The sequence below is a fragment of the Myxocyprinus asiaticus genome, chromosome 25 (assembly GCF_019703515.2).
Source record: "Myxocyprinus asiaticus isolate MX2 ecotype Aquarium Trade chromosome 25, UBuf_Myxa_2, whole genome shotgun sequence".
Classification (NCBI taxonomy): Eukaryota; Metazoa; Chordata; class Actinopteri; order Cypriniformes; family Catostomidae; genus Myxocyprinus; species Myxocyprinus asiaticus.
The window spans coordinates 11,349,444-11,369,354 of NC_059368.1; the positions used below are offsets into that span (position 1 = coordinate 11,349,444).

At 41.8% G+C, this 19,911-nt stretch overlaps 1 pseudogene; it reads right to left on the bottom strand.

Moving 5' to 3' along the window:
- LOC127416373 (androgen-induced gene 1 protein-like) overlaps positions 1–5,329 on the bottom strand; it is a 57,417-nt pseudogene extending 52,088 nt beyond the window's left edge.
- Between the last annotated feature and the right edge of the window lie 14,582 nt (positions 5,330–19,911).

Consider the following 19,911-nt stretch of genomic DNA (forward strand, 5'->3'; position numbering starts at 1 on the left):
TTTTCATATGAAGGTTTATATACTGTTAAGGCTGAAACTTTTTCCAACCTGAGTTTTTAATGAACACTTTTTTTTGGATGTGCTACTTTATTTTGGATCATAGTGATGTTTTCATACAATTTCAATCAAATTTTCAATGTTGATTCAAAGCATTAAAGTTATCTGAACATCAACATACCCTCATAACCTTGAATCAACATGCATCAAGAAGGCTATCTAGGTCATGAGCTGGCAGCACTGCTCGCAGTCTGCGGATGTACTAGGTCCAACTAACACAAATAAAGCTGGTTCTTTTGGATCACAATCAGTTAGTGTACATATGCAAAAAAGAAATCTAATTAGTGGTTTATACATACCACACCAACAGGAAAGGCCAGAACAGCCATCATCCAGTCTCTTAAGCCAATCAGCTTTCTCAGCTGTCTCTCTTGCTCCATACTGGCACTGCCTTTCGTCAAAAGGGTGGAAACATCAGTCAGGACACACACTCCAAAGAATACAGCCTGAATGACCTGAGAAAGGGAATCATAATGTACTGGTTAGGTAAGTAATGTAGGATAACCATTCTGACACCTGTCCGATTCTAAGTTGTTATAAAGGGAAAGTTCACCCAAAAATGAAAGTTCTGTCATCAGTTATGCACCCTCATATTGTTCCAAACTTGTTTGACTTTCTTTTTTTAGTTGATAGTGCCTAACTTTAAAGCTTAAAAAAGACCAGAGTAGGGTAGAGTAGTCAAAAACTGTACTCAAGTAAAAGTACAATTACTTTAAAAAAAATAATTACTCAAGTAGTAACTCATTACTTTCACAAATTACATAATGGACGTTAAGTCCATTATATTCCATTACATAATACACATTGAACATGTATTACAGAATTATAATTATTATTATTATTAATGGAAATTCTGTCATCATTCATCATCATTTTGTTCCAAACCTGTATGGCTTTCTTCCATGCAACACAATAAGGAGATTTTAGACAGAATGTTTGGCTGAGTCACCATTTACTTTCAGTGAATGTTTTTTTTTCTCCATATTTAGAAAGTGAATGGTGACTGAGACTGTCAGTCCCTAACATTCTGTCTAACATCTTTTGTGTTCCACAGAATACAGAAGGTCACACGGATTTGGAACAACATGAGGGTAGAGAAATTATGACAGAATATTTAATTATGGCTGAGCTATCACTTTAAAGAAATAGTTCACCCAAAAATGAAAATTCTCTCATCATTTACTCTCATCTGGGATAGCCTCATGCCATCCCAGATGTGTATGACTTCCTTTCTTCTTTTTAAGGCGAGCTCAGGGAGGACAGAAACCTCCTGTGGAGCAGAAGGGCAAAAGCTCGCTTGATCTTGATTTACAGTATGAATGCGGACCGCGAAAGCAGGGCCTCACGATCCTTCTGGCTTTTTGGGTTTTAAACAGGAGGTGTCAGAAAAGTTACCACAGGGATAACTGGCTTGTGGCGGCCAAGCATTCATAGCAATGTCGCTTTTTGATCCTTCGATGTTGGCTCTTCCTATCATTGTGCAGCATAATTCACCAAGCGTTGGATTGACATACAAATCAAAGCTGCCTTTTTAAAGTAACACAAGGGGAAGTTGAATGAGATGGCTTTCTGATGAAAGCAAGGTATTTATCTTTGGTTGTCTCAAAATAGAATTTGAGTATTTCTAAGTGTCATCATTTTCCAAAGGCAAACAGTCTCACATCACAGGAAACAGAACATATACAGATACACTTGACAAGCTTTATGATGTAGACACACAACCTTTCCTCCATAACCTATTTCTTGTCTTAAGCTAATGTCTTTTTTTTTTTTTTTTACCACTCTTTCCATTAGTGCACAGTCGTGATAAGAGTGTTAAAAGATTGCTTTGACATTAATTTAAGATGGAAAGACATTAAGGAATTATGAGGGTTTCTTTATTATATCTCCTCCACAGACATCCAACATGCAAAAAAGGCTCCCATTAATACACTATTTAATATTTCATTCCTCATTATCTTTCTTGTCCTAAATTTGTTTCCTGGTGTCTGCAGACAGGAGAAGCCCTGCTAAGGCCCTGCTCAAATGCTCAGCGCTTCAATTAAATGTTCGATTTGTCCAAAACCAATCCTTTATGAAATACGTCTTAAACCCTCATTACCATTCCCTCAAAACGATCTATTTTTCTTACTCTACCCTCACTACTGCTTTTGATCTTTGATTTAACTGAGCTAAAAATGGATGTCCATCCTTCTCTCACATCAATTGAACAATTTAAAAACAGCCTCAGTACAAGGGCATGGAGCCAGTAAAGGCATAAAATCATTTATTAGCTATACAAAGTCTTATTTTGTGCTTATAAACAACCACAAGGATTCCTAGACTGCGACTCAAGACTCCATGAAATCTAGTGAATTGCTTGTTTGAGGCTGGGAATGTTTTAAACAAAAATTGGGCTAGGAAACCTCAGTTCTTACCAAATAAGACAGTTTACTATAAACTGTGGCAATAAGGCTTGCAAGACAGTCTTTGAAATAAAGTGAAAAATATACAGTATTGAAAATTAAGGGAGTGATATAAAAGTCTGTCCTCATTTACTCACCCTCATTATGTTACAAAACCATGTGATGTTCTTTCTTCCTTGGAACACAAAAGAAGATGTAAGGCAGAATGTTATAGAGTGAAAGTCCCTATTCACTTTCATTGTATGTCAATATTCTTAAATATTTAACCTCTTGTGTTCCATGGAAGAAGGTCATATGGGTTTGAAATTATAGTTTCCATTTTGAGGGGGAACTAACACAGTTTTTTTTTAATGTCATAAAATTCACCAAGCGTTGGATTTTTCACCCACTAATAGGGAACGTGAGCTGGGATTAGACCGTTGTGAGACAGGTTAGTTTTACCCTACTGATGATGTGTTGTTGCAATAGTAATCCTGCTCAGTACGAGAGGAACCACAGGTTCAGACATTTGGTGCGTGAGTTTGGCTGAGAAGCCACTAGTGTGAAGCTACCATCTGTGGGATTATGAGGTAACGCCTCTAAATCAGGATCCCCCTAAACGTAACGATACCGCAGTGCCGCGGGATCATTAAGTTTAGGGGGGATTCTGATTTAGAGGCGTTCCGTCATAATACCACAGATGGTAGCTTCGCACCAGTGGCTCCTCAGCCAAGCTCACGCGCCAAATGTCTGAACCTGTGGTTCCTCTCATACTGTGCAATTGCACTTAGTTCAAAGTCCAAATCAGTTGGTCCAAACTTTTTAAAACACTTTAAAATGCACAATGCATGCTTAAGGTATTAGACTTGAACAGACTTTGCTGAACCAAATTTGCAGGCTATTATACAGGCTGCTGTTAAATAACTGCCTTTCATCATAATAATGATACACTTAGCAAACCTGTGCATCTCTGCTGATTAAACTCTGCTAATTAAACCACAGATATCTCAATGTCAGATCACTGAAACCTTTGTTCACACCTGACCAGGCACTTTATGTATGACACAGAGAGCTCAGTTCTATGTAAGGCTCCTCAAGTGTCCTATTGTGAGAATGGAAACCCAAATCTGAGCCCCTGTTATTAATAATTAACGAAGCCTGATGAAAACATAAATGGCTGAAATCACAGTGTCACAGTCAAGGCAGTTAACACAATGATAACAGTTACTTAGAGTGTGAATAAATTTAACAATACTACAGTGGAGTAGATTCATTTTGGATGTTACACTGAATGTTTCAATCAGTGTTGGGAGTATTTGATCCAGATATACTGGCATTTCTTGTGCCAAGCTGAGATAATCTGCCTCTAAGAAAACGATATGCATTTATCGTCTGTTCTAATAAGCCTCTTCCAAAATGAGCATTGTCCAGTTTCATTATAGCAATGCTATGACTGGTGTCAGAGGTCCTTAAATGCTGTCATAATGAATCATTATACTATTATGCAAAGTAACACAAACAATAAATCACTTCACCACCTCTCCAAAGTGAAAGTCACTCTAGTTGTTCTGTGTTTATGTACTATGAAAGACTCAGTTTATGAACAATATATTTACATCAACCTCTAAGTGTAATTATTATAATCTTTAACTTATTGAAATGAGATTTGTACTGGCCAGCTGTACTTTAAAACAAACAGAAAGTGAAACTTTAAAGTTTAAGGAATTATGTGCAACTAAAAAAGAATCTATGTGAAATTTGAATTATTCTGTATGTTTTTTAACCCCCAAAAGTTATTGCAAATTTATGATCAAGCTCTCTGACTGCATTACACTAAGGATCAAGGGAGGAAACATCAAGTGTTATGAAACAGTATTAACATATTTGTACATGAGATTATTCCCAGAGAAGAATGAGAAAATGTGCAAACAGTGCCCTGGAACAGATGTACAAATGTGCAGTGTAACAAAACAACTTTTATTGCTGCTTTGTATTCAGTATTATTGCTATTAAAAAATCACTATTCAAAAAAAAGGGGGGGGGGGGCATTTATGTGGAAAACATGAGTCATTGGCTTGCAGACTGTCATAACAGTCAATGTGTATGTGCGTGCGTACAGATGCTGGCGCTAATGTGACCTGCATTTACTCTAACAGAATGGGGCCTTATGGTGACAGAACAAAAAGCAAGGATGCTTCCATTTACTGCATATATAGAAATGTAAATGCACCTTTAATTTGTCCTCCTAATTGTTTTGAGAACTGCTTGTAATTCAACACAACCCTATAAGATTCATTATTAATGAGGATGCAAGGTATGGAAAGCATGGCACCATTATTAGAGATTTAAAAGCATTATGTCATGTGATTAACATTTAATGATCAGCAAACATGATGTAACTAAGGTTATTTGTTATGGGTGTTTGGTCTCCTATTCATAGGAGCCTGGCATAATTCACCATAACGGGCCTGCCTGTATGTTTTTTATGCATTATGGAGATAGGCTACAGCATGGTGGTGCGCTCTCAGATTTATATAATCAGGCACTGTATGGGAACGATGCGCGTGCACTTACCAAATCTATGAACGTTAGAAACTTCCAGCTACCGCCGTATGTTTGATGCGCGGGCATGTCTATTGCTTTGTAACTGTAGAGGATGGAAAAATAAGACAGGAGTATCGCTACTCTTACGATCTGAGATGGGATAAGTGCCATTTTCCTTCCCCCGTCGTATTTCCGTCTCAGGAAATATCCTGGTGACAGAGGGATATTGATATCCGAGCGACTTGGTGATGGGAAGGAGAAGGAGAGGGTCGCGCGGATCCGAGCGCGAGATGTTGGAGGAGGCGGCGGAAGTGCAGGGAGGTTGTTGCTATAGTAACAAGCATCGCTGCCTGTGTAGAGCAGCGCGCGTCACTGTCCTTTGTGCTGGCGCATGACCATCGTGTGCAGATGCTGATCCGCGCCAGTGCTGAATATTTGGAGCGATGTTGGTTCACGCTGTCTCCCACGTAATCACTTTTTGAATTTATTCATAGTGTCCAAATGTAGTGCAAAAATAAATATGTTTAGACTAACCATTTAATCTCTATTATTAATCTCTATATTATATTATATTAGGCATATATTATATTATATTATATTATATTATATTATATTATATTATATTATATTATATTATATTATATTATATTAGTCTAGTCGACAATTCCAAACAGTGTCAGTTGAGCATCCATTGTTTTATAACAACAACAACAACAAAAGTTATTAAAAAATATATAAAGAGGAAACATCCAATAAGCATCACATTGCACTTTCAAGATAAAGCATGGAAGCAACCAGAATAGAATCAAATGAAACAAAAAGAAAGCATTTCTCACCATTGTGCATTTCCGAACAGTATTACTGTAAATTATTATTGCCCATTTGAGTAGATCACTGTTGGAGAGACATCAGATGGTGGCAGACAAAGAATGTGCCCTTGTAAAACCTGTATTATGCTACAATGATGAGATTTACATAGGAAAATCCCTTTCCAGAGGCAGACAAAATGGTTCCCAGAAACTGGACGCTTTCATGTTCGGAGTTACTGTCACTCACACAACACATTATGCAGGCAAATCCACTTATAGCCAACATGTTATTGCTTTTTATCTTAAATACATCAGGGTGCTGAAGTGTTTGAAACAATTGTGGAAGATGATGTGTGTCTTTGAAATATTCAAAACCTCATATTTATTTAACTCAACCTGAGCCCCATGAGCAAAATGAGAAAATGCAAAGAAAATATAAGCTATGCGGACTGCTGTGCAGGCTCTTCGCCTACTGTGGGGTTTGACGGGGTCTGCCAGAGTGCAGGAGTGATCTGCAGTTTGTGGTTAGCTGTGGGGAGCATGCAAGGGTTTGCAGAGTTGAGGTAGACTTGCTCAAAGTAAGTGTACTTCAGAGATGTGTATGTGGTTCTAGATGAGTGCAACCACCAGCAATCCAAAGCTTCATCTCAATCAGCTGGCCCCAAGCTCTCTGACAAGTAAAGCTTAACTTTAGAGTCCAAAATAAGTGCAGGATTTTACTGGGTAGACCGCAGTGTAATGCATTATTAATATCATAGAGTGCCAAAAGTCACATTCTTGAGAATCTGTGTAAATAAGTGCCCCTGCTGTCTGACACTCTTGAAAAATATCAAACAAGTTTATCCAGCCATGCAGGGCCAAACTAGAGTAAAATGAATGACCAAAGAAAGACTAATAATACTATCTTTTGTGAGTGCAATAGGAACTAGGAACAGTAAAGTGACTGTCTGAGAGGCAGACTGAGGTTGTGGACATGTGGTTTGTGTGGTTATTCTACTCTACTTTCTATATGTCTATTTCAATTTTCCATTAACTTATAAAGCTCATAGCCTAGCGTATAGCCAATAAATGTGTGATGGCAAGAATTATTCAACCACATTTGAAAAGAGAACTGAATACACTGAACCGCAAGTCTTAATGCAGTCCACAGACAGGACATAGAGCAATATATCTGTCTTTTGGATACATCTGTTGCCATAGTTGGAGATGTGTGGGTAAAGCCATGCTAATCCTTTTCCCTCTTATCAATATCAGGCCAGATCTGCAGCCAGATCCTGTACATACTGTATTTGTCAATCTCGTACATGATATGCCCTTATGTACGTACAACACATTCAAGAGTGCTACTCAGGCATGACACTGTTGCAAAGTGCACTCTAGCCGCCTATGAATAGCATAGTGTGTCTCATTAAGATACTGTTTTGTTTACAACAACGTAATGCCATGGACCCAAACACTGGTGTGGGCACTGATATTTTAGTCTGTTTGCAAACATCAAAGTCTGCCCAATCAATTTAATGAAGAGAGTGAACGCACACATTTGCTTGCTCACCCACCTCCTGCTTACTTTTGTCCTGTTTCTGCCAATTAGATGTCCCCTCTCAGAAACCTCCCACTCTAATCTCGACAGGTAATGAGGAAATATTATTCATTCATTACAACTGCCTTTACATTTAAATTTGGTTTTGTAACTGTCCTACGGTTAATCAAAAACTGTCAACACAGATGATGAAATTTTGGGAGGTTGACAGTGCTCGCACTTTGTCCATCCATCCATCCATCCATCCATCCTGTGAAACAGTCATTTTAGGTGCTCTATTCTGATTGGACACATGGCTTACAAAGAGTGCGGATATTCAGTTATTTTTTATATTTAGATATTTAAGAACACTTCAATGTATCACTCTTCTTGTCTCTGTTCATGGCGTTCCAGACAGGCTTTCGCAAAGTTTGAATCTGCTTTCATTTCCTTTGTGGCTATTTTCGATACTGGAGCAAAAAGTTACAAATTAGCTGACTATATTTTGTTTAAAATGTAAATGACTCATTATTAACTTCTTATTTATGGGTGTTTAATAATTAAATAATTTCAACATTTTATGTATCCTAAATACATATAATTAAATAATATTGCTGGCACAATTACAGCTTGATTGGAAATGACGCCCAATAAAAGTACTCACAAATGATATTAACCTGGCAGCAATTTATTTTACAGTACTATGCTACATTTATGTACTATAAAATTACAACAACTACATAAATTACTAGGTACTAACCCTAACCCAAACCCTAACCTTAACCCTAACCTTAAGTTACCTAATATTATTCTATACTTACAGTGTACTTACAGAAGAAAGTACTCTGAAAGTTCACATACTGTAATATAAAGTGCAACCAACCTTTATATTTCTTTGTTTTCTACATCTTGAGCATGCTCTTCACTGACACTTATTGACTTGGTTAACAAGTACACTAACTTTTGAACTTTATTAGGGGCAAAATTGTTTGGTGTGGTGGAACTGATGCCACAACTGTGGGACATTTTAGAAAATTTAAAAGAATTGTCACAATTGTTTACAAAATGTATAGAAATAATTTTCACACTAAAAATATTGAAATGGTTTGTGTATTTTACTCTGTGTTAAGATGATCATAGTTTAAAATTAGTAAAAATTCATATTTTTATCATTTAATTTCATAGAATAATATTTGAAAGTTTGGTTCTGGGACAAGCCTATAATATCAAAATCTATACATAAAAGGCAAGTAAAGTTTTAAAAGCAAGTGTGTAAGTCAGTTTTGATGTGATCCTTATATAACAAAAAGAACAATGCTGAAATCTGTTATTAAAAAAAACAATAAAAAATGAACCTCTGGGACATGAAATTACCTGTATTATAGCCGTGGTGATGTTCTGTACAACAGCACTCTTGCTCATGTGATATTGCTTAATAATAGATCAACAATAATGACCCATTTCAGGTTTGCATCCTATCTCTTACCTTTTTCATTGTTCATTTGCCTGAGAATGAATAATGTGTGTGGTGAGGTTACAATTGTCCCTGTGGACTTCGAGATTTGAGGGTTGTTTACTGTGCCGCCAGCTTTCATCCTCATTTTGACAAGCAATAAATGATACCATGTGTATATTAACGCTTGGTGTTTCCATAGTCACACAACACATTCCATATCATTAAAGTGAATGGTCTGTGGTCACAGTCTGTCCAACAAAAGAGATCACACAGACACACACCTGCACTGTAGACAGAGATATTTAGAGCATAAAGTGCATATCCGTGTCCGCAGCACATTATGAAGAGGTGTGAAAAGGCAGATGGGAAGGAGAGGTGTGCAAACACTGTACTTTCACTGGTTTGGAGACAGAGAAAGAGTGTAGAACATGCAAACATTCACCATGACAGCCTAAGAGCTGGGCAAACAAAATTATGAGCAATGATAACACGTAGACGCTCTTGGATGTCAAGGCTGAATAAGAATATCTCCCCACTTCACGCTGAAGTATTTCCATCACCTGTATGCAACGGGTCACTCGTCACATTCTTGTTTTGAAGTCAAGCAAAAGTAAAACTTTTTTTTTAATTGGTTCTTATTGTAGGTTCTTGAGCCATCATTTAAGCTGTTCAGTGTAAAATATGTTCCTTATCTGTCACTCACTTGACATTGTGTCGATGTAGTGACACTAGGGGACACTCTTGGGAGCCCCAAACACCTCTGCTTTTTTGAAAAAAGGCCAATGGAATTTGGTGAGTGGAATTTGCATGCCACTCCCCCGGACATACGGGTATAAAAGGAGCTGGTATGTAACCACTCATTCAGATTTTCTCTTCGGAGCCGAGCGGTTGTATTCAGTGCACTGAATTCAATTCCCTCCAAAGACGCACCTCAAAACTGCTGGATTTACGCCGCATTTCAGCGGCTTCTCCCCCTCTGCACCTGTGGAGTGCAGAGAACGCCCCTGGGTGCTTCAGCAGAGCGAAAAAAGAGAGTATATTCTAAAAGAGTATATTTTCATTCACAAAAAGAGCGGCACACACGGAACGTCTTTTTAAAGATGCCTTTCCATTCGTGTGTTATTCCTGGTTGCGGTCATTATCTCTCCGCTTCTGACGGCCACGATCGCTGTCTTACGTGTCTGGGCGCTGCCCAGGCGGAGATATTTTTCGTGGATGGGTCATGTCCTTATTGCGAGAACATGACCATGGCAACGTTGCGGTCGCGGCTTGCTTTCACAAGAAAGCAAGCCACCCCGGCGGCTCCCCGCACCAATCCTTCTTCCTACGGGTTTGAGGCCGCGTCGGTTAGCACTGGGGGCGATTTGGGGACATCAATGGGACCACCTCCGCCGGGTATCCCCCCACGGACCTCCCATTCCCCAGCACGCTCACTTGCCCCGGTTGCGCGCACGGATGAGACCGCCGGCTCGTCTCGGGGCGAGTTCGACCTCTTGTTTGGAGCCCGGGAAGACGAAGAGTTATCGAGCGCAGCATCGGGGAGCGGGCTCGTCCAGTCAGACGCAGAGGCTTCGGCTGGGCTTCCTCCTTCGGGAATGGTCACCCAGTCTCAGGCCGACGCGGAAATGATGGACATGCTTTCCCGCGCGGCCATCTAGAGTGGAACCGTCCACTCTCCCCTGAACCCTCGTGGCTCGACAATTGGTTCCTGGGCTCAGGGCGCCGCCCACGGCCACGCCCCGCCCCGGTTCCTTTCTTTCCGGAAGTGCATGAGGAGCTGACAAGATCGTGGGAGGCACCTTTTACTGCCCAGTCCCGGTCTTTCAGCTCCACCGCTCTCAATACCCTCGATGGTGGAGCGGCCAGGGGGTATTCGGTGATCCCCCAGGTGGATAAGCGCCGCCACCTGGCATGGAAGCCCGAAGCTCCTGTCCAGGGCCAGTAGGTTTACATCATCCCTGACGACTAGGTCCTACGTTGCCGCTGGAAATGCCGCTTCCGCCCTGCACACCATGGCTCTCCTGTAAGTACACAAGCCAAGGTGCTAAAAGAGCTGCACGAGGGTAGTTCTGACCAGGGATTGATGCAGGAACTGTGCTCGGCGACCGACCTCACTCTCCGGGCGACGAAGGTCATGGCGCGGTCTCTCGGTTGGGCGATGTCCACCCTGGTGGTCCAGGAGTGCCACCTTTGGCCCAACTTGGTTGAGATGCGAGAGGCTGACCAGGCACGGTTCCTTGACTCCCCCATCACCCAGGTTGGCCTGTTCAGCGACACCGTCGAGGACTTTGCCCAGCAGTTCTCGGTGGTGAAGAAGTAGATGGAGGCCATACAACACATCCTGCCCCAGCGTGGCTCAAAACCCCACACCCAGTCTACTCATCACCAAGGGTGTCCTCCTGCAGCAACAACACTGGCTCCACTGCAGCCCGCCCCTGTGGCCCGGTCCTGGCGTGGGGCCCAACGCAGGAAGCAGACGCCACCCATCTCACGGCTGGCCACTAAGAACCCAAGGAAGGCTTCGAACCTGCTTTGAGACCTGCTTCTCTGGAGCTGGTGAACAGACCACTCCATCCCCCGGTGGAGCGCCAGGAGGAGAATCCTTTGTTTAATTTTTTGCCACATGCCCAAGAGGCTGCGGTACCCAAAAGTTCGACAAAAGAGTGGTTTTCTCGTTTCCTGGGTCAGATGTCTGGTGCACACGACTGTCGTCACGACCAACGTCCACCGTCCCATTTTTGCAGGTATGGCGCTCCAGCGGTGGACCCCCTGCCCCTGTGCACCCAGCTGTGGCACAAACATGCCCACACGGGATTGGTTCCACTGGACCACGGGGACGAGATTCCTCCTCCCCCCTCCTCAGCCAATCTTATGGTGGGCGGCAGGAGCCAGGTAAGTGCTTCGATGTCCCTTGACTCAGCACGGCCACGGGGCTCGAGTCCCCTCGACGTGGCACCTCGAGCTCCGCCCCGCCACGAGGCCCCACCCGCCTGTACATCCGACGTGATCATTCCCTTGGTCCCCCTCGCCTGGAGTTTGGGCACGTGGCTCACGCTTTCCAACCAGTCGCGATGGCTAACCCGGACCGTCCGACTCGGCTACACGATTCAGTTTGCCAGGCACCCACCCAGGTTCAGCGGCTTCCGCTTCTGGACTGGCCTTCGGATGCGTTGGCATATCAACTGCCTAGAGTTTTTGGCAGTACTGCTTGCCCTGCGGAGGTTCCGGCCATTGATCCAGGGCAAGCATGTGTTGGTCAACACAGCGACGGTAGTGTACATTAACTGTCAAGGCGGTCTACGCTCCCTTTGCATGTCACAACTCGTCTGCCATCTCCTCCTCTGGAGTCAGCAGTGCCTCAAGTCGCTACGAGCCACTCACATCCCGGGTGACCTCAACACCACAGCAGACATGCTGTCACGACAGGTTACCCTCAGGGGAGAGTGGAGATTCCACCCCCAGGTGGTCCAGCTGATTTGGAGTCGATTCGGTCGAGCACAGGTAGACCTGTTTGCTTCCCGGGAATCCTCCCACTGCCCGCTTTGGTACGCCCTGACCGAGGCAGCCCTCGGTATAGATGTGTTGGCACACAGCTGGCCCCCTGGACTATGCAAATACGCATTTCCCCCAGTGAGCCTACTTGCACAGACCCTGTGCAAGGTCAGGGAGGACAAGGAGCAGATTATCCTAGCAGCACCCTACTGGCCCACCCAGACATGGTTCTCAGATCTCACGCTCCTCGCCTTGCGACAGCCCCCCCACCCCGGCGAATTCCCCTGAGGAAGGACCTTCTTTCTCAGGGATGGGGCACCGTCTGGCAACCGCGACCAGACCTCTGGAATCTCCCACGGTGGTAGACACGATCACTCAGGCTAGGGATCCCTCTATGAGGCGCCTGTATGCCTTGAAGTGGCGTCTGTTCGCTAAGTGGTGTTCTTCCCGACGCGAAGACCCCCAGAGATGCGCAGTCGGATTGGTGCTTTCCTTCCTGCAGGAGAGGCTGGAGGGGCGGCTGTCCCCCTCCACCTTGTAGGTGTATGTAGCCGCTATTTCGGCTCATCATGATGCAGTAGATGGTAAGTACTTGGGGAAGCCAACTTGATCATCAGTTTCCTGAGAGGCTCTAGGAGGTTGAACCCCTCCAGACCGCGCCTCGTCCCCTTGTGGGACCTCTCTGTAGTCCTTCGGGGTCTACGGGGAGCTCCCTTTGAGCCCTTGGAGTCAGCTGAGGTTAAGGCACTCTCTTTGAAGACTGCCCTCCGGACTGCGCTCACTTCCATCAAGAGGGTAGGGGACCTGAAGGTGTTCTCTGTCAGCGAATCGTGCCTGGAGTTCGGTCCGGGTTACTCTCATGTGATCCCGAGACCCCGACAGGGCTACGTGCCCAAGGTTCCCATGACCCCTTTTAGGGATCAGGTGGTGTACCTGCAAGCGCTGCCCCAGGAGGAGGCAGACCCGGCCTTGGCGTTGCTGTGTCTGGTGCGAGCTTTAACATCTATTTGGATCGCACGTAGAGCTTTAGAAGCTCCGAGCAGCTCTTTGTCTGCTTTGGTGGACAGCGGAAAGGAAGCGCTGTCTCCAAACAGAGGATCGCCCACTGGGTCATTGACGCCATCGCGATGGCATATCAGGCTCAGAACGTGCCACCCCATGTGGGGTAACGAGCCCACTCTACCTGGAGTGTGGCGGCCTCCTGGGCCCTGGCCAGTGGCACCTCTTTGGCAGACATCTGCAGAGCAGCAGGCTGGGCAGTACCCAACACCTTTGCGAGGTTCTACAATCTCCGGATTGAGCCGGTCTCGTCCCGTGTATTGGCAGGCACGAGCAGGTAAGTTCCGGGGCAGCTGGCCGGTGTACCGCTTGCACATAGCGCCTTTCCCCTCCCTTGAGGTGAAGACGTGCGCTCTTGACTCTCAGTCGTGTTCACAGACTGTGATCCCTGGATAACTTTCCTCCTTAGCCCTGTGGCAGTTGAGTTTGCGGAGAAACTCGCTGCCGGCCCAGTACGTGCGCTAATGAGGCCCTGTACTGAGGTAGGTGCTCCACATGTGCTGGTTCCCCGAAGGCGACCCCATGTGATATCTTCTGCAAAATCGTTTTCCTGTCTGTAAACTGCGTCTTCCTTGGGCAGAGGCCCCATTTCTGGTCGCCATTCTTTGTAGAAACTACTCCCCCTTCGGGTAGGACCTACCATGGGATCTCTCCACATGACATACTTCCGACAAGACTCGGTAAGACCATGTGACGTACTCCTCTCAAAATACACCCCCCCCCCTTTTTTTGGGGGGTGTGGTCTTTGCGGTGTCTTCCCCTTGGGAGGGACACCCCCTGATGTAGACACTTATGGCTCCCAGTCGGTTAACAAATTCCACTCTTTTTGGGGAGAAAATAGAGGAAATGAGGCCTCGGCTGGGTTAGCCTGTCCCTATTGTTGGGCAGTCGACTTGTTCCTGAAGAACCATTCGACCCTCATAAGAGCATTGGGGGAGGTTACGTGACGGCCTGGTGCGCTGGCTACGAGGCACACAGCGGTCTGCCCGTCATGCACCGCCAGTTCACGGGGCCTACTATGTCATTATATGAAAATCAGCAATTGCAACAATCATCAACATATGTTCTTTTGTGTTCTGCAGAAGAAAGTCATATGGGTTTGGAAAAACATGAGGATGAGTAAATTATGACAGAATTTTCATTTTGGGGTGTATTATCCCTTTAAGACTTCATTAATATATGTACAAAGCCTTTAGCAATTGACTATATTCAGTGAATCTAAATGAATAAACAGACAAGAGAAAGTCAAAAAATGGCCACTGGCTGTCAAAACAATCTTTCTAATTGTCAGAAAGTGATGACCTGCCTGATCAGTGGGAAAATATGAGGACTGAGTCCATGTGTGCCAATACCACCGTGGAAAACCTGTGCACTGTTGGGCCTCAATGTTTTACCGCTTTCTGTCTGTTGTAAACTTCAAACGCAAAGCTACAGTCTCACGGGACAGAGGATTCCGCAATTGCTGTGCTTTTATCTAATGAAAACATGGGGGGAAAAAAACGTCTTTGTGCAGGGACCCCTGTGTGGTCTCCTGGACCCTGAAAAATTTTACGTTCTGCTAAAGGAGGCAGCACACACTGAAAGTCATATTGTCCACAATCCAAATGGTTTATTATTAAAATTATAAGATTTTTGTATTTGATAAAGTCAATTAACCTAAACTGCAAATAGATGTGTTCATCATATTGGAAGTGTACTTCATATCGAAACAAGACAATCATTGTTAGATTTGCTAGAGGATTTTACCAATTCTTAATGTTAGTGTATGTATTATAATGCCCTAAGGTGACATTATGACCTTTAATATAATAGGCAAACTAAAAACATTACTGACTTTACTAATCATATAAACTTTAATCATAGTAATCAGCCAAAATTTGGTCAGATGACACAGTGCAGTACCATTATCAACCACCAGAGGTCTTGACCCTGCTCCTCAAATCAGGGAGAACTTGGGACAGCTATTGAAAATCACACTTGACACCAATTTCCAAATTACTGTTTCAAAGTTTCAAAAAGATAAAATTTTAGTATTTGAATATATTTAGATGATGTTCTTTGAACAGATATCTTTCTAACAAGTATGTGATTCCTGGTAAAACTCCTGTTAAACGATCTACTACATGAATCAGCAGCGCTCTCTTATAGTCAGCAGACCTAACAAAGGAGTGAGTATCTGAAATGGTATGGACTCTGAGACTTTAGGCGTGTCTGTTTGCCAGGTCTTTGTCAGATTTACTGGGTGGTTTTACTGCTTAGGTACATGAGATGAAAGGAGTTCTTTGGCCAGGATTCACCGTCATGCCACATTAGTGCCCTGCCTTATCGCAGAGACAAACTCACCTTTGTCAATTGTAACATATTCTTATGTAATTTCCTGACAAAAGAAAGTGCTGGGATTCCTGAGAATGATGTGCTGCTGTATGTGAGGTTAATCGCTTGGATGTGAAAGCCGCACAATAGCCACAGATTACTGGGGGTAAAACTAGGAGTGGAAAAGGGAGAGGCAGCAGATCACTCTGGCAAGATGACTGCTGTCAAGGCAATATTACACCATCTCTACTGTAAACACAGATACAGCCTAGGGCTATATTTCTGTGTATCATATACAGTATATGTGAGTTTTTGTTCATGAGATGTCTCCTAGCTTACTGAAGTGCAATGAGAAGCAGGCCTCTGTTTCTATAAGAAAACAGCAGGAAGTTTGTTGCTATTGGTATCTGGTCTTGAATATAACTTTGGAAGAGCTAAAAGTATACTAAATATTTCAGATGCTGTGAGATCTGCTTTAAGAGGAAAGGGTACTATTGACTGTAAAAGAAAAATTCACCCAGAAATAATGTCATCATTTACTGTACTCACCCTAATGTTGTTCCATACCTGTATGCCTTTCATTCTTCAGTGGAACACAAAAGGAGATGGCAGAATGAAAGTCTCATTCACCATTAATTTTCATTGCATCTTTTTCCCCATTCTTTTGTAACCCACAGAAGAAAGAAAGTCATATGGGTTTGGAACAAGATGAGGGAGAGTATACAATGACAGCATTTTCATTTTTGGGTGTACTTACCCTTTAAGTGCAAGAAACAAAATCAATGAAGTCTGCAGATTTACAGCTTCCAAAAATCTCTTGGTATTATCTGTCTTATTTTTACAGCTCGAATTTAACATTGATCCTTGACCTTGAGATAAAAACATGTCTCATGTAAATTGATTAAAAAAAACCCTATTTAATCTACTTTGAACATCACTCATTATCCAAATCTGAAAAATGCCACATGGCAAGTATTGGGTAAGTTACAAAAAAAAAAAAAAAAAAAGGTAGGCTTATTCACTATAAATTACAATTTGGTTCTCTAAAATTGTAATGAAATTACTTAACTAATTTCTTCATTAAAAAGGCAATCACATTACAAATCACTACTACTAAACTTGAACAGGAAAGGTTTTGTTTTTCTGCTCAAGTTCAAAATAATGTCTATACTTCCTCCTCGTCCACTGTTACACAACCTTCCGCTGTCATAATATTGTCATAGAAATATGAGTAACCCAGTAATGTACTTACAATAAAGTAATTGCCCTAATTGAAAGTCAGTAAGTGCAATCTGATTACAAGAATTTAAAATGTTATGTGTTACACTACTTTAAGACTAAACAGTAATTAGATTACAATAACAAATTATTTTGTAATCAGATTACAGCCAGCACTGTCCATAAAAAAAAAAAAAATAAGTACAATAATTTCAGGATGACTCACTTGCACACTGGCTTTTACAGTACATGCTCACACCAGCACGTATTTCTGATAAGACACAAATATACACACATGCATGCACACACTTATAAACAAAGAGCTCAGTCACAACATGTCCAGATGCAATCCTTGGGTTCTTGTACAATTGTTTTTCCTTTATTTTCTTTGTTGCCATGTTAGCATATTACATAAAAATAGGACACGTATTGTTTATTAGAAATAGAGCACTACTTGTGTATTAGACTACTAATTAAAAAAATATATATATTTAAATGATGATAAGAAGAAAAATTTTCAGTAATCAGTCATGGGACAATGGAAGTTTTGCTTCTAGAAATGTTTGGTGGTGATCACTTATGCTTCTGGGAAAAAAAGGTACACTGTGATTCATGACACTGAAGCATTCATTATAACACTGAGCAGTGTTTTTATCCGGTCCACCAATGATTAACCAAGAACAGCTCTGTGATGCTGGAAATACCCTTAGTGTCCTTGAGAAATTACTCTGCATGAAAAACACAGGCAATCTCAAGCAGCAAATGCCAACCAGTGCAACAAGATGACTAGACAAATGTTGATGAAACATGCCCTTTGGGTCAAGAACAGATGTTTCCATTTCCTTTTTATTTCCTGCGGGATAGCGCTATTGACTATGATGTCTAAGCCCATCCTGCACTGATTTAAGTCTGTGTGCTCTGTCAATTATACTTGAGTGACTCAGTTGCCAGTGCTTCTTTGGGGATGCCTGTGCTGCGGATTTGATAGGAGCTTACAATTGCCAAGGTGAAGGGAACTCCAGGTTACAGCTGATGTGATCCAGACCTTCTTATAGGAAACATAAGGCACTCTAACCTGGCCTGTAATCTATTTTACACTATACAGAACAGATGCACCATTGTATACAAGACACACATACAAGAATTAATTAAGAAGTTAGCGGAGCCGTAAGATCCTTGGAACTATGTAAGAATTCCTTTTAGTTCACTATTATAATCACTGTTTATTTGGAGCCCAACAAGACCTGCATACACGAGCAATGATGCATAGCTATAAAAAATGTCAGCATTTTTATTTATTTTTTTACAGAAAAAAATAATGTAAAAATGCTACAGTAAAATTTGTTAATTGCTTAAGAGGTAGTTAGTTCCCTTAACATATACAGAAAAAGTTATCATATATTTAACAAGACAAAACATGCAATTTCACAGTAACATATGTTTTTTAGATGTAAAAAGTATATTTTTTACAGTATAATTAATAATAAAAATGAATGTTATGTTAAACAAGAGAATACATGTACTTTTACGGTAAACTCTTGTTAAAATTACAGTGAAAACAATTATCCAGCTTATGGGGGTTTTTGAGTTACAGACACTACGATATGTGAATTACTTTGAATCTACATAAAAACACGTTAGACCAAAAATATTTCCCCAAATGCTGTCCCTAATAGCCTAACAGACATACTTGCAAGACATACTTATCTTCAGAGGAAAAGATTGCAGTTAACTTCATGTAAAAGGAATCGTAATGGGTGATAAAATCAAAGTTCTCGTATTGAGAATTGAAAGTTAGCTACTAAAAATTAGTAGTTCTCTCAAGAATTTTTGCATTTGGTGAACAAACAAATTTAAATTGACTAAACAAAGCAATGTCACTGAGGACAATTATTAAATTGTAGAGATAACTCAAAAATCTTACTGCATCATGTTGCCTTGATTTTGTTTGTTTGCTCAACAATTCTTTTTTTTTATTTTATTTTATTTTTTTATTTTTTTTACAGTGTATATTTTATAGTATTTTATGTTGTTCAGTTAATGTCTGTTGCATTATTTTAGTGTCACATGGTGTTTATCTTCATGTGCTCTTCAGGAGCTTCAGTCCACTGTGTGGCTCAGCAAGACGATCAGAGTTCATTGAACGAGACACAAATGCGTTGTTGCCATTTGATCCTGATCTCATAGTGAAATCTGAAAGAGTAGGTCGATTTTTCTTTAGCACAAATCTGTATACGCTCTCCAAAATGTAAAACACTGCCCCCAGTGGACAAAGCGGTAAGTGTTGTAGGGCGTATAGGCACATCCAGGCAACCACAGCTGCTAGTATTTTACTGTAAATTTAACAGATTTTTTTTTCACTGACCCCACCCATGGGCCTGACTTTACTTTGGTTAAATTAGTTCATATTTACTATATAGTGTGCTGTTCAAAATTGTTCATAATGTTGACAAATTAAACATCTGTATAATTTGTCAACATTATTAACTCTTTTTTTTTTTTTTTTTTTACTAGACTATATAGTAAATGTGAACTAATTTAAGCAAAGTGACATCAGTTCAGTTTCCTAAACAGTAAGTATCATGAATGGAGACCGGGGAAACAGGTCACTGACATTTTTCTTTAGAAAATGGAAAATTCCAGCCACCAGGGAAGCAATCTAATGCTGAAATAAATCAGAGATTGTGCAGTGCACCATGAATGAAACATTTACATAATCTACAGGTCCATCTTGGGACAGAAGAAAAAGTAAATCTGGCTACAATTTAGTAGGTCCTCCTCATCTTATTATGAAACGCTATTTCAACAACATGAAAGACTATCTTACTCAATTGCTTTAGCTTGATTTACAAGTAAAGTATACCAAATGTCATTCTCGCTCTGTCCTGACACACCAAATTGCAGGAACTGTCGACATCTCTCGCGGTTTGGAGTGTTGCACTCGGAGCCCTTTCTGGAGAAATTTCGCCAAGGGAGTTCCCTCCCTATCAAGGCAAGGAAGAGGCCGGTCAACCCCACTCCTCCTCCTCCTCCTCCTCCTCCTCCCCCTCTGCCGCTCCA